The sequence below is a fragment of the Periplaneta americana genome, chromosome 15 (assembly GCF_040183065.1).
Source record: "Periplaneta americana isolate PAMFEO1 chromosome 15, P.americana_PAMFEO1_priV1, whole genome shotgun sequence".
In the NCBI taxonomy this organism is placed as follows: domain Eukaryota; kingdom Metazoa; phylum Arthropoda; class Insecta; order Blattodea; family Blattidae; genus Periplaneta; species Periplaneta americana.
The window spans coordinates 128,867,785-128,881,816 of record NC_091131.1 but is presented as its reverse complement, the minus strand read 5'-3'; the positions used below and the strand labels follow the sequence as shown (position 1 = coordinate 128,881,816).

At 36.1% G+C, this 14,032-nt stretch overlaps 1 protein-coding gene across 2 annotated transcripts in view; it reads left to right on the top strand.

The window, feature by feature from the left end:
• LOC138715328 (uncharacterized) overlaps positions 1-14,032 on the top strand; it is a 1,341,767-nt gene that overhangs the window by 1,166,610 nt on the left and 161,125 nt on the right. The window lies entirely within an intron of this gene.

The following is a 14,032-nucleotide window of genomic DNA, read 5'->3' as shown; positions in this document are numbered from 1 at the left end:
GAATCTCAGTCAGGTCTGGGAATTTTAATTTAAAAATCCGTAGTGACGTTTGTAGAGACATGGTCGCAATTCGGGTTTTTCTCGCGGTTCTCCCTTTTCTCCATGTCAATCATCAACGTCATTCCGTCCGATCAAATTTTCGTTATAATTCTAAAGTACTCCCTGATCACCGGCTTCTGACGCTTGGAGAGTGCTGTGTAGGAACGAGTGAGGTTGCCTGCTCTAAATTTGGATAATCAGCGAACCTTAGTGTAATCACATGGTGATGGTTGGGAATACGATTAGCTGGAGGTCAACGCAAAAGTTCTTTCATATGGACGTACGCTAGGGTTAGGATAAGCGATAGACACACGTTTATTAATAGTTTGTTCTTTTATAGTAATTATAATACAACCATAAAATAATTACTGGTATAGATCTATGAATTTTAAGTAACCCTTTTAGATAACCCGTGTCCTATGAAGCTCTCATCCTCCCATATTTTTGAACGCAAATATAATAGTCTAGATGGGAACCGAACCCATGCCCTATAGGACCCTCCCAGCTTTTCTAACGCAAATATAACAAGTTAGTGTTGGGAATCGAATCCCTGTCTTCACCTCTGATGTTCTCCATTGCAAATTTAACACAAGTGATTTTTTTTTAATCGAGGCATTGTCCTATAAAACTCTCGTTATTCTGTTTCTTCCACCGAAAATTTAACCGAAGTCATTGCTGGGATCCGAATCAATCAGTGTCCTGTAAAATCCTCGTTCTATCATTTCTCCCTCGAACATTTAACCCACCGCACCATGTAAAACCCTCGTTCTCCTACTTTTTCCAGCAAATATTTAACCCACCGTGACCTGTAAAGCCCTCATTCTCGCAGCTTTTCCCGCTAATATTTAATCCATCGTGTGCTGCAAAACCCTCGTACCTACTCCCATTTTTCCATCGAATACTTAACCCACCGTGTGCTGTAAAATACCCGTTCTGCCATTTTCTCGTCGAATATTTAACTCACCGTATCCCGTAAAACCCTCGTACTCCCATTTTTTCCATCGAATACTTAACCCACCGTGTGCTGTAAAACACCCGTTCTCCCATTTTCTCGTCGAATATTTAACTCACCTTATGCCGTAAAACCCTCGTTCTCCCATTTTTTCCATCGAATATTTAACCAACCCTGTCCTGTGAAACTTTCGTTCTCCCATTTTTTTTCTCTCAAATATTCAACCCACCGCGTCCAGTAAAACCCTTGTTCTTCAATTTTTTGCCTCAAATATTTAATCCACCGCGTCCAGTAAAATTCTCGTTCTCCCATTTTTCCATCGAATATTTAACCAACCGTGTCCTGTGAAACTTTCGTTCTCCCATCTTTCCCGACGAATATTTAAGTCACAGCGTCCTGTAAAACCCACGTTCTCCCATTTTTTCCCTCAAATATTTAATACACCGCGTCAAGTAAAACTCTCGTTTTCACATTTTTTCCTGCGAATACGAGGGTTTTACTGGACGCGGTGGATTAAATATTCGCTGCAAAAGTGGGAGAACTAGGGTTTTACAGACGTGGTGGGTTAATTATTCGAGGAAAAAAATTAGAGAATGAGGGGTTTTACAGGATTCGATGAGTTAAGTATTCGATGGAAGAAATGGGAGGACGAGGGTTTTGCAGCACACGATGGGTTAAATATTAGGAGGCAAAACTGGGAGAATGAGTGCTTTACAGGTCACGGTGGGTTAAATATTCGCTGGAAAAAGTGGGAGAACGAGGTTTTTACAGGACGCGGTGGGTTAATTATTCGAGGGAGAAATGATAGTACGAAGATTTTACAGGACACTGATTCGGCTCCCAGCAATGACTTCAGTTAAATTTTCTGTGGAATAAATAGAATAGCGAGGGGTTTGTAGGACAATGGTTCGATTAAAAATAATGACTTGGGTAAAATTTGCGATGGAAAACATCAGAGGAAAAGACAGGGATTCGATTTCGAACACCAACTTGTTATATTTGCGTTAGGAAAGATGGGAGGGTCCTATAGGGCACGGGTTCGGTTCTCATCTAGGCTTGTAATATTTGCGTTCGAAAATATGGGAGGATGGGAGCTTCACAGGACACGGGTGCTATTCCGAACATTGACTTGAGTTATATTTGAGTTAGAAAAATATAGAATGAGGGATTAATAGGACACAAGTTTGACTAGAGGTATAATTGTGTTGGAAACGATGGGAGGATGAGCGTTTCACAGCCAACATTGGCTTAAACTGTATAGGCCTATGCGTTTTGAAAGAATCGGAGGGTAAGGATTTTGACAGGACATGTGTCCGGTTTCCGGTATTGGTTGGAGTGATATTTGTGTTGAACGAAGTCGCAGGATAAAGGTTTTACAGAACACGGGTTCGAGCTCCGTTATTGACTGGAGCAATATTTGTCATGAACAAGATCGGAGGATGAAGTTTGTCTCAACTCTGCAAATTTCATTTCACTAACACTTACTGTCTCATACTACATTTCCCTTTATTTGATGATAAATTTTTAACTGGTTAACGTAAAAGGAAAGAAGAGGAAAATATTGTCAGTAGCTGTCTATTATAATATAACCGCATAAGATCAAGTTGCTATGCTGACAGAACAATGTCACTAGAGACTTAGGGCCGTATTCATAGACATTCTTAGCGCGGGCTTTCGGTGGATGATAGTATTCATAAACCAGTGTCGGCGATATGATATGATATGAATCCTGTTTAGCACGCTCGTAGCCCGGGCTAGCGAAATGTCTATAAATAGCACCCTTAGTCTCTTACCCACTGCTACTCAAAGTAAATTGTTGTTTAGTAACTGTCCGAAAACAGGTCTGAACATCACAATTGATACCAAGAAGGCACCACTTATGAGGCAACTAGGCCAGGAGATAATAGGATAGGGTGGCCAGTTTCTTTCCCTCTCCATTGCATATATCGTCGACTAGCTACATATTACACTAGTCAGATTTCAGATGCATAAAACAATTGTTCTTCCTCTGACACATACCGTTAAGTGAGATGTACTGTTTGATAATCGATGTACATAACAGCCAGAACCTCAATCAGAAGTCAACTCAAAGTAAGAATGACTAGAAATAGCCGGTATCTTGCCTGGAAACGGTACTCGTTTAGTGAACTCATGATATAGTTATGTCTGGCTTACTGGTCGGTTTTAGACGACTGCATTCGGAATATACCCAGACACGTACACTTATCTTGATCCTTATTGTTTTACATGCAATGACTGTTTCAGTCAAACATGTGGGCTGTGTGGCTTTCGTCAGCTGTTGTTGAAGATTGGCCCATCCTACCTCAGCCCCCCTCTACCGTATATAGGCATAAACCTGTATTACCTTCAAGACCTCACCCCAGCCTATTTTCAACTATTTCAGACGATAGATGAAATGAAGGGGAGATGAAGAGAGTTGGTGAAATGAGATAAGGAAACGAGAGTTCCCCGAGAAAATTTTCTGCAACGTCTGCTTTGTTCATCACAAATTCCATCACAACCTGGTCAGGGATCGAATCAGTCTGGGTGAAAGACAAGCATGATAGCGCTAAGCCACAGACGCGACATACAGTTATATTATAGTGTACAAAAGTAACATTAGTTTCCCGTTAAGGATTTGATTTGGAGATCTGCGAGGCCACATTAAAAATGCTCCTGTGTTTTTAAGTCACTTGCACAGCATAGGTGCACATACATTCTTTCCGGGTTTATTCATATGTACTTTCTTCTTCACTCACGAATCCCAATGTCCATTTATAAAATGATCTCCATTATCGTAAGTTCCTTGGTTTAAGCTGATGGAATTTCTTATTTTATCTATGTTTACTCTTTAAATCCGCCCACACTTATTAATAACACCGTTCTGCATGGATTTTGTTGTTTTGAAATAAATTAGCGTTTCTGATTCACAATTTCACACTGATTGCAAAAATGAAATCCGTTTTCGCGTACCACGTCATAATTTTTTACAATTCAAAATTTTATGTTTCCAATATTTTTCGTAATATAGTAATATTACAACGTGCTTGTCGTTTGTTAAAAAGGCACGACAGCTTATAATTTAAACTTTATTACTTAAAATGTATCATAAAATATTTTATTATGTTTGTATTTGATATTTATTAAGACCTACTGATTGTATCCGCCCTTAGGGGATGTACAAAATTGTACCCTTCCCCTTAAAATGAACCGAGGTTGTTTATTCTTGGAGATTTTTATCTGTCTGCACCCAATGTTATCTATAAACAGGAAGTTGAAATGTTTCGTGTCTCAGGTCATAAAAAATTATGAAGGAAATATTTACTCTTAGAGATTGCTATTAAAACTAACAATGAATTAGAGAAATGACATAGGGTCCCTGTATATATATTTATGGAAGTGCAATCCAGCTTATGAGGCTACAGATTTCCTTACTGAGATAATAAACCTATCTCCTTTTAAAAGTTGTTTTAAAATTAGAGTTCCAGTTTTGTGTTGTTGGTTGTCTGTAAAAGTGAAGTGTGTAAGTTCTCATTTTTCTGCGAGAGTACAACATAATAGTGTTGTTTCATAGAAATGTCGAAACGTGGTTGTGTAAATGATCCAAATTTATTTTGCTATATATGTGGGTTATATACGTTAGTAAAACACAGACAGAATATAACAACTTTTGTAAAGAATACTTACATTCGATATTTTGGCATTAAGTTATGAGACTAGGACAAATCCTGGTGCCCCCATAAAGTATGTCGTAGTTGTGTTGAAGAGTTGAGGAGTTGGAAAAGTGGAAAAAGGAAGTCATTGCCCTCTAGTATCCCTATGATTTGGAGGGAGCCTACAAATCATGGAGACAATTGTTATTTTTGTACAATAAAGGTAGCTGGATATACTGCTAAAAACAAGAACGATATTCTATATCCTAACATTCCTTCTGCCATTCGGCCCATACCTCATGGTCCTGATATTCCCGTTCCGCTACCCCCTGAATCAGATACATTCCCATCTGCATCCAGTAGCAATGAAACAATCTCCAGTGGATCATACTTATGAACCAGGCAATACTGGTGATGATAGATGTTTTAACCAAAGTGAGCTTAATGATTTAGTGAGGGATTTAAATTTGCCTAAAGAATCAGCAGAACTATTAGGTTCTAGGTTAAAAGAAAAGAAAGTACAGGGACATCATTTTATTTTTACTAACATTTTTAATATTAACTTGGCTATACCTCTGGATCAACGCCGTTTGCTATCCCCTTCCACGACTGGAGTTCGATGATACTGGCGTAGAATACAAGCAAATCACTTTACTAGGTATAGGAGGGAAGAAAAGTAGTTCATCCATTTACGTAAACTAGGAAATATCGCGCTTTTGAGTTTGATTATTTTCATTGTGATTTGGTTTTATCAAAATACAGTATAGAATTAACAATAATGTTTTTACTCACGAACTGAGCTGTCCATGCGGACGTATTCATTATGCAGTGTATATTATACTGTCTACAGCACATTAGCGTACAATATAGAGAATGAAATTAAATTAAAAAATAATCATAATATGGATATTTAAACACATTTTTAAATGGTGGCCGTTCATTTCGATACAGACTTAGTTCTTTTTCGCATATTATCGCATTATAGACTATTGTGCCTAATCCCAATTACCAGTTTCGACCTTCGTTCTAGTAACTCATGTTGAAATAACTCTGTACCTACTCTGTAAAAGAGTACCTTACGTACTGTAAATTCAATCTTCACTTCTGCCCGATCCGAAAAGATAAAATTACTCAGACATGCTATCTGCTGTCCGTCCAAGTGGTTATGTCGTAGGGTCGTAGAAAGGGAGGAAATCACGTGACAGTTAATTACTTAACGAGGCCCTTTTATTTAAGTTATTTTAAGCAGTTGTATAATATTATGTAGACGTCCAATTCCTAACAGAAATTAATGTTCTCAGAAAAAGGCTAAGACAGCCCAGCCACTAGCTGGCGAATAAAAGCTGGTGGGGGAAACCGGGATACGACGTAGGCAAATGGACGGCAGTGCCTGTGCGAAAATGATTCAATATTGAAAGCTCTTTCGTCACTGGAAAACGCGAACATATTTTTGGAACGTACTGCTTACTATGACCGTAAGGCTACTATGACTATAGGCCTATATGCGGTCTTGGATCTGTGTGCAGGACGGTTGAACTTCATTAGTAGAAGGGTTGGGAGTGAAGTACATTAAAAAACTCAGGTACAATAAAAATTGAAGTAAAAATAAAATGATGTCCCTGTACTAGCTGAAGGTACATATTTTTCATGGTACTGGCATCGCCAGAAGGAACTTGTCCTTTTTTTTTTTTTTTTTTTTTTTGGCTGAAGAAGAAAATTTAGTGTATTTCTAAGACATCCTTGCCGTCTTAAAGTTTCATAAGATAAACTATAATGCCAAAGAGTGGAGGTTCTTCATAGATTCTTCTCAGAAAAGTCTTAAACGTGTTTTGCTTCATATTGGAAACATTGCGGACTATTGCTGGATGTTAAAAAGGGACTGCTCTGCACAACATGCAAGGAGGTCAAGGAGGAAAAAATTTGAAGTGCAATATTGAGATAAGGTTATGAAAGTGTTTATAATTATTAATTAATGATTAATTAGTGACAAATAGCAAACTGTGGCCTAGTTTTTCTCACAAAATTCTTGTTGAAAATAATTTTTATGACGTTTCACAAAGCTATAATTTTATTTCTGGTTATTCATGAATTGTCTGAAAACCTGACGTGATGGGGAAAAATGGAGATTATTTTCGAATTCAGCACAAAAAAATCCGTTTAGTATCGCCTATCAGATTGCAAACAACAGAAAATAAGTTCTGAAATGCAGAATGGTGTAATTGAAGCCCATCTCTCTTAATGTCATATAATCACTTCAGTTGTCGTAGGGCGTCGTTAAATATCCGACATTAAATATGTGAGAGGGTTTGTATTCTTTTTGGTTGTGTATTTATTGGAATGGAATATAAATTATGACTAATATAAATAACCAATTTAATTAGTGTGTTTTAATGGCAGTTTCCGAGAATGACAGCGAATCTCTTGCCATTATATGTAGTTTTATGAAATTGATTAGTGACTTGCTACTCATTCCATGTTTATTTTATAACGTTATTAATTTAATTGTACGCTTTGCCTTCATAAAGCTGCAAATTGCAGCGGACGCTTTATTCTTTTGTTCGGTTTAACAGCATATCGCTTTTACATCGTAAACAGTTTTATATATTTATTTTAAAAGCTGTAATTAGTTAAATTTTAACTAATTTCTGACTGAAAGAGTTGGAGTTTTTATTTCGTCCATGATGCATACCAATAGCATAATAGCGTTTGGAATACAAAAAACCGCTATAAATGTGATACTTTTTTTTTGTAAAAGTGTACACTAAAGAAATCTGTAATTTCTTATCGAAATTATTGTTTTTTCAAACTACAAAACTACAAACATACATTCTTGAGTGATTGTATACCATACCAAATACTTCATCTGATAAGTCCTTATATGCCTCCTTAAACATAGGGAAAACTAAATAAATACTCGTAGAATATTGTTAAATATCATGCATGAATTAATGGCTTTCGCTGTGCTCAAATAAAAACGTTTTCTGTAAAAAAAAAAAAAAAAATCAAGCGGATCTGACACGAATTGCAGAGAAAGTGGAGACACAATTCTTTCCATGGAATATGTGTGTGTTTGTGTTTGTTTTTATTTGATTGTGTTTGTATCTCTCTCTCTCTCTCTCTCTCTCTCTATATATATATATATATATATATATATATATATATATATATATATATATATGTTCTTTGCCTCGTATTAGCCATGTGTTGTTTTAAAATTCAACAGATACTTTGTATACGTCACTTACCTTGTATTTGTTCTATGTTATCTTAAAATTCTATGCACTTAGTATGCGTCATTTCCCTTGCATTTTTCATGTGTTGTCTTGAGATTCCACAGAGACTTGGTATATCGATACGTCACCTATCTTGTAGGCCTATTTTTTATGTTGTATTAAAATTCCTCAGAATTATTATAAGTAAATTGTCCTGTATTTGTTCCGTGTTATTAAAACTTAGGACCGTATTCAGGAATGTCACATCAAATTCACTTTCACATATAGGCCTATTATATCCGACTTTATAGGTAGAAAACGCAGAATTTGTATTCAGAGTCACAACTTGACTTAGACTTCAGTTGTAACTTAGCCAAAAGCTGGTAATATTGAAGATACGTGAAGACCAAACTTACCTCACCTGGTGTTAAAATTTGCCTGAACAGCAACTAACGAGACATTTGTTTATTATGATAAAGTTTAAGGGCTGAAATGGATTTAGATGATGGAAAGTTCCAAGAATTCATGGATTATGCATTTTGTCTCATATTATATTTATTTATTCTTTATTTTACAGTTATGCCTATGTAATCATAACCTCAATCTTGTCTCCAGTTTAATAGTTTATTCCGAAGTTATGTAGCTATATAGTGTATTTTAAATTTCTCATTACTGTGATATTATTATTATTATTATTATTATTATTATTATTATTATTATTATAAAATGAATTGAGAAAAAGGATTTGAGTGTTTTTAAATTGGTTAAACTGTATTCCTAAATGGTTGTATGAATTTTTAAGAGAGTGAAAAAAATTGTCTTTAATACACTACGCTTTTTTTATTTAGAATAAAAATGATATAATCTTATATTAATATAATTTATTCAGCATACGATAAGGTTAAGATTTTAATTCAATTTTCATGTAATTAATGTCATTATTATTATTATTATTATTATTATTATTATTATTAATTTCGTACCATTTCTTTTTCTTTGTCAAAACTTAAACGCCGTCTTATTTCTTATTTTCCACAACGTCTTTATATTTGTAAGCAAGTTATTTGATGTAGGCCTACACCTTCATCTGCGTTTCCGTCCACTTCAATGGATGTTTATGAAAATAACAGGTTTGAAACAAAGTAGCCAACAATGAATGAATGATTTCCTCACTTTCCGCATGGAGCAGCTGTGGGCTGGAAGCACTGCGTCATTATATGATGACGTCAAACACAAAATTTATTTGCTTTTTACCTACATTTGACTTTTGTCAAAGGGAGATAAGTATTGCCTTGAATACGGATCCAGTACTTTATTTATATGACCTAACTTCTGACTTGAAGTCCAGACGAAGTGAAGCTTAAATGACTTTCTTGAATACAGCCTTTAGTAAACGTCACTTTCCTTGTATTTGTCCTGTATTTTCTTAAAATTTTACAGAGTTACTGTGCATCAATTGCCCTGTATTTTTCCTGTGTTGTCTTAAAATACCATAAACTTAATATACGTCACTTCCCTTGTATTTGTTCTATGATGTCATAAAATACTCTAGACTAAAATATACGTCAGTTACCTTGTACTTGTCTTGTTTTATCTTCAAATTCCATAGACGTATATTCGCCACTTGCATTGTATTTGTTCTGTTGTCTTAAAATTCCTCGGACGATATTATACATAGTTTGCCTTGTAATTTCTTCTGTGTTGTCTTAAAATTTATATGTACTTAATATATATCATTTGTCTTGTATTTATCTTGCGTTTTCTTAAAATTCCATACACTTACTATACGTCATTTGTCTTGTATTTGTTCTATGTTGCCTTAAAATACCATAGACTTTGTATACATCACTTGTCTTGTATTTGTCTTACATTGTCTTAAAATTTGATAAACGTAGTAGGCCTATACATCACTTGCCTTGTATTTCTTCTGTGTTGTTCTAAATACCATAGACTAGTATAAATCATCTCTTTTATTTGTCCTGTGTTGTCTTAGAATTTCGTAGACTTAACATACGGCACTTGCCTTGTATCCGATTTGTTCTGTGTTACCTTAAAATACCACAGACTTAGTACACATCATTTACCTTGTATTTGTTCTATGTTGTCTTACAATTCCATAGACTTAAGGTATACGTCACTTACGTTGTATTTCTTCTGTGTTGTCTTAAAATTCCATAGACTTAATATGCGAGACTTGCCTTGTATTTGTTCTATGTTATCGTAAAATTTAATAGAATTAATATACGTCACTCGTCTTTTATTTGTTCTGTGTTGTCTTAAAATTCCATAATCTTACTGTACGCCATGTATTTTTCCTGTGTTGTCTTAAAATTCTACAGAAAGTGAGTGTGTGTTCCTTACGTTGTATTTGTTCTGTGTTGTCTAGAAATTCCACAGAAAGTGTGTGCGTGGTCTTTGCGTTGTATTTGTTCTGTTGTCTTAAAATTCTACAGAAACAAAATGCGTGTTCCTTTTCCTTGTATTTGTTGATTGTTCTGTGTTATCTTAAAATTTCACTGGAACTAAGTGTAGGCCTATATTTCTTTGCCTTGTATTTGCTCTGTGTTTTCTCAAAATTCCACAGGAACTGGTGCGTGTTTGTTCTCCTTGTATTTGTTCTGTGTTGTCTTCTGTGTTGGGATACGCATATTAAATATACATGTAAGAAGGCATTCTCTATTCTCCATTCACTAAAAAGATTGTATCATTATCCATCTAAATTAAAACAGACGCTGGTACAGACACTCATTCTACCTCACTTCGATTATTGCGACGTTTTGTTCAGTGATCTCAGGATTGATTCCGCCCAGAAACTACAGCGTGTTCATAACGCGTGCGTCCGCTTCATTTGTAATGTTCGATACTATGATCATATCTCACCTTCTTTCGAGAAGTTATCATGGCTTAGGTTACATGAGAGGAGAAATCTGCACTCACTTTCTCGCCTATATCGAATTATGCACACTTCATCCCCCTATTATTTATTCGCTCGTTTTCATACTCTCTCTCGCTATCATAATATTAATACTCGATCACAACGCGATAACACGCTAGAAATTCCACTTCACACATCATCTCTGTATTCCTCATCTTTCACTGTTGCTACCTCTCGTCACTGGAATTCTCTGCCGCCTGAAGTCAAGGGCTGCCGAATATTGAAATCTTTCAAATCCAAGTTAGAAAATTATCTTATGACGAGTTGCCAAACTAACTTACTATTATGACAAGTGTTGTATTGCATGTTTCCACGTATTCACATTTTTTTTTTATGTTCTAGTGATATTTAACTTATTTTATATTTTTGTTTTCATATTTTCCGATAATGGTATATCTCTAATGTGATAAGTTGAGCTACATATAAACATAATTTTCCTTACTGTGTATACTTAAAAATATTGTATTCATTGTATGCTTTGTACTGCACTATTGTATTACTACTATTAGTATTATTATTGCTATTAGGCCTGTTATTATTATTTTATTTATTATTATTATTATTATTAATATTATTATTATCATTATTATTATCATTACTATTCTTATTTATTATTATTATTATTATTATTATTATTATTATTATTATCAATAATTCTTATTTTTTTATACTTTGTAGGCCTCATTTATTTTTGACCTGCTGTTCACATTTTATTATGCTTTTTTCTTTCTTTCTGTATGTTATATATTATGTCTGATTTCTTCTTACTTGTTGTTTACATTTTTTTATTATTATTATCTTATTCAGTTTTGTGTGTACTTTGTAAATTTGTAGTGTTTCTATAACGCAGTTTTTACTCCTGGTTGAGTGTTAGAGAAGGCCGTATGGCCTTAACTCTGCCAGGTTAAATAAATCATTATTATTATTATTATTATTATTATTATTATTATTATTATTATTATTATTATTATTATTATTATTATAATTCCACAGGAAGTGGATGCATGTTCCTTACCTTGTATTTGTACTGTATGGTCTTGAAATTCCACAAAAAATGAATGCGTGTTTCTTGTCTTGTATTTGTTCTGTTGTCTTAAAATCCCAAGCGAACTAGTGCATTTTTTCCTATGTATTTGTTGTTTGCTAGTTAAAATGCCATTGGAGCTGGGTGCACGTTCCGCTGTCTTGTATATTTTGTTTTGTGTTGTCTTAAAATTCTACAGAAACTGGGTGCGTATTTATTTTCCTTGTATTTGTTCTGTGTTGTCTTAAAATTCCACAGGGTCTGTGTGCGTTTTCCTTATCTTGTACTTGTTCTGTTGTCTTAAAATGCCACACGAACTGAATGTGTGTTTCTTCCTTTGTATTTGTTCTGTGCTCTCCGAAAATCACGAGCAACGTCTTAAAGACGGCTACATGGAACACAGAAGGCCTAATAAACGCTTTGGACATGATACCAGAGGATAACCTCGCAAAGTTTGACGTGATAGCCAAAGGCTTCTACACGACTAACGCGCTTGCCACTCAAGGCCAGAGAGGCAGACCGGTGAGTGGCATCACCTGCCTCATCAAACCAGAATTAGCCCCATTTAAAATTGAACGGAAATCACCTGAAATGCTAATAATTAGAACCAGGCTGTGCACTATTATAGGCGTGTACTTACATCCGAACTACAAAGAAGAGGAGATCATAGACATCATAAGTGGCGGACTAGCGCAATCGCAACAGCAGGAGCTAGTGATAATAGCAGGAGATATGAACTGCAGGATTGATGTACGCAACCGTAAAACTGAAACTGTCCTACAATTCCTCGAAGAAGGATTAACCTTAATAAATCAAGCGTTCGAGAAAACCTATGTGTGCCATAATGGTAGCAGCACAATTGACCTTGTGCTGACGAACATGAAGGGCGTCAGAAAGGTGACACAAGAGGTGCTGAAAATAGCAGCAAGAAAACATATGCTAGTTGCAACGACATTTACTCTTCAAAAGGAAAGCCCGACCTGCCCCCGGAACCCGAAGATCTCAAGGAAATTAGATACGCAGAGGATAGAACAGTCCCGCACCCAAATCAAAGAAGCAGAACAGGAGATACAGACTGGACACATTGACAGAGCAGTAGATAAACTGGAACACATTATTACAAACGCCACAAGAATCACGAAGCCCAATGAAAGGAAGGCAAAACTTTGGTTCAACAGGAACTGCTACCAGGCTAGACAGTTAGCCCTCCACAAGCTCCACAGCTCCTTAACCTCGCGATCAGAAGAGACTCTCAAAGAATACGCAAATGAAAGAAGAAAATACAAAACACTCACAAGATAATCCAAGAGGGAGTACTATGAAGAAAAAGCCAGAGAGATTATAGAGGAGTCAGAAAACGACCCATTTAGAGTCTTGAAGCAGAGAAAACCGACGTTCCCGAGGGATATCCCCATGGACACATGGGTACAGCACTTCACCGAAATTCTGCAATCAAAAGACACTAGGCCGCACAAGGAAACGGCAAAGAAAGAAGAAGACTCTTTCCTCGAGCCATTCACACAGGATGAAGTTCTGAGACTGGTCATGGGATCAAAAGACAAAAAGGCCAGTGGTCCGGACAATATCTTCAACGAGAATTTAAAGAGCGCAGCCCCAATGCTCATAAAAGCCCGGACGGACCTCTTCAATGAACGCTTGTTGAGAGGGAGTATTCCAGAGCGTTGGAGAACATCGAAGATTAAAACGCTATATAAGGGGAAAGGCAACGCTAGTGACCCTCATACATACAGAGGCATCGCTCTGGAATGCACACTCATGAAAATACTGACGAAACTCGTCGCAGAAAGAATAACAGCACTAGTAGACCATCATATACCAGTAGAACAATTTGGCTTCTGAAAGAACCGCTCCACAATCCAAGCCGTGGAATGCCTCCAAGAACATATAAAAGAAGCGCTCCACCACCCGAAGGGGAAACTCTACACGGTGTTTGTGGACTACACAAAAGCGTTCGACACAATGAATAGAACAAAACTCATAGCCAAATTAGAGAACTTGATAAGAAGGAGAAACCCCATAGCCAGACTGATAAGAGACATCTTGATGGAGAATAGTATTCGGATCGACGACACAATAACAGTGTCAACACCGATCGACCAGACAACAGGAGTTCTTCAAGGGGATCCGCTCTGTCCCGTGTTGTTCAACATAGCGACACACGACGTAGTAGAGGCAACTAAAGCAGAAGGACTGACG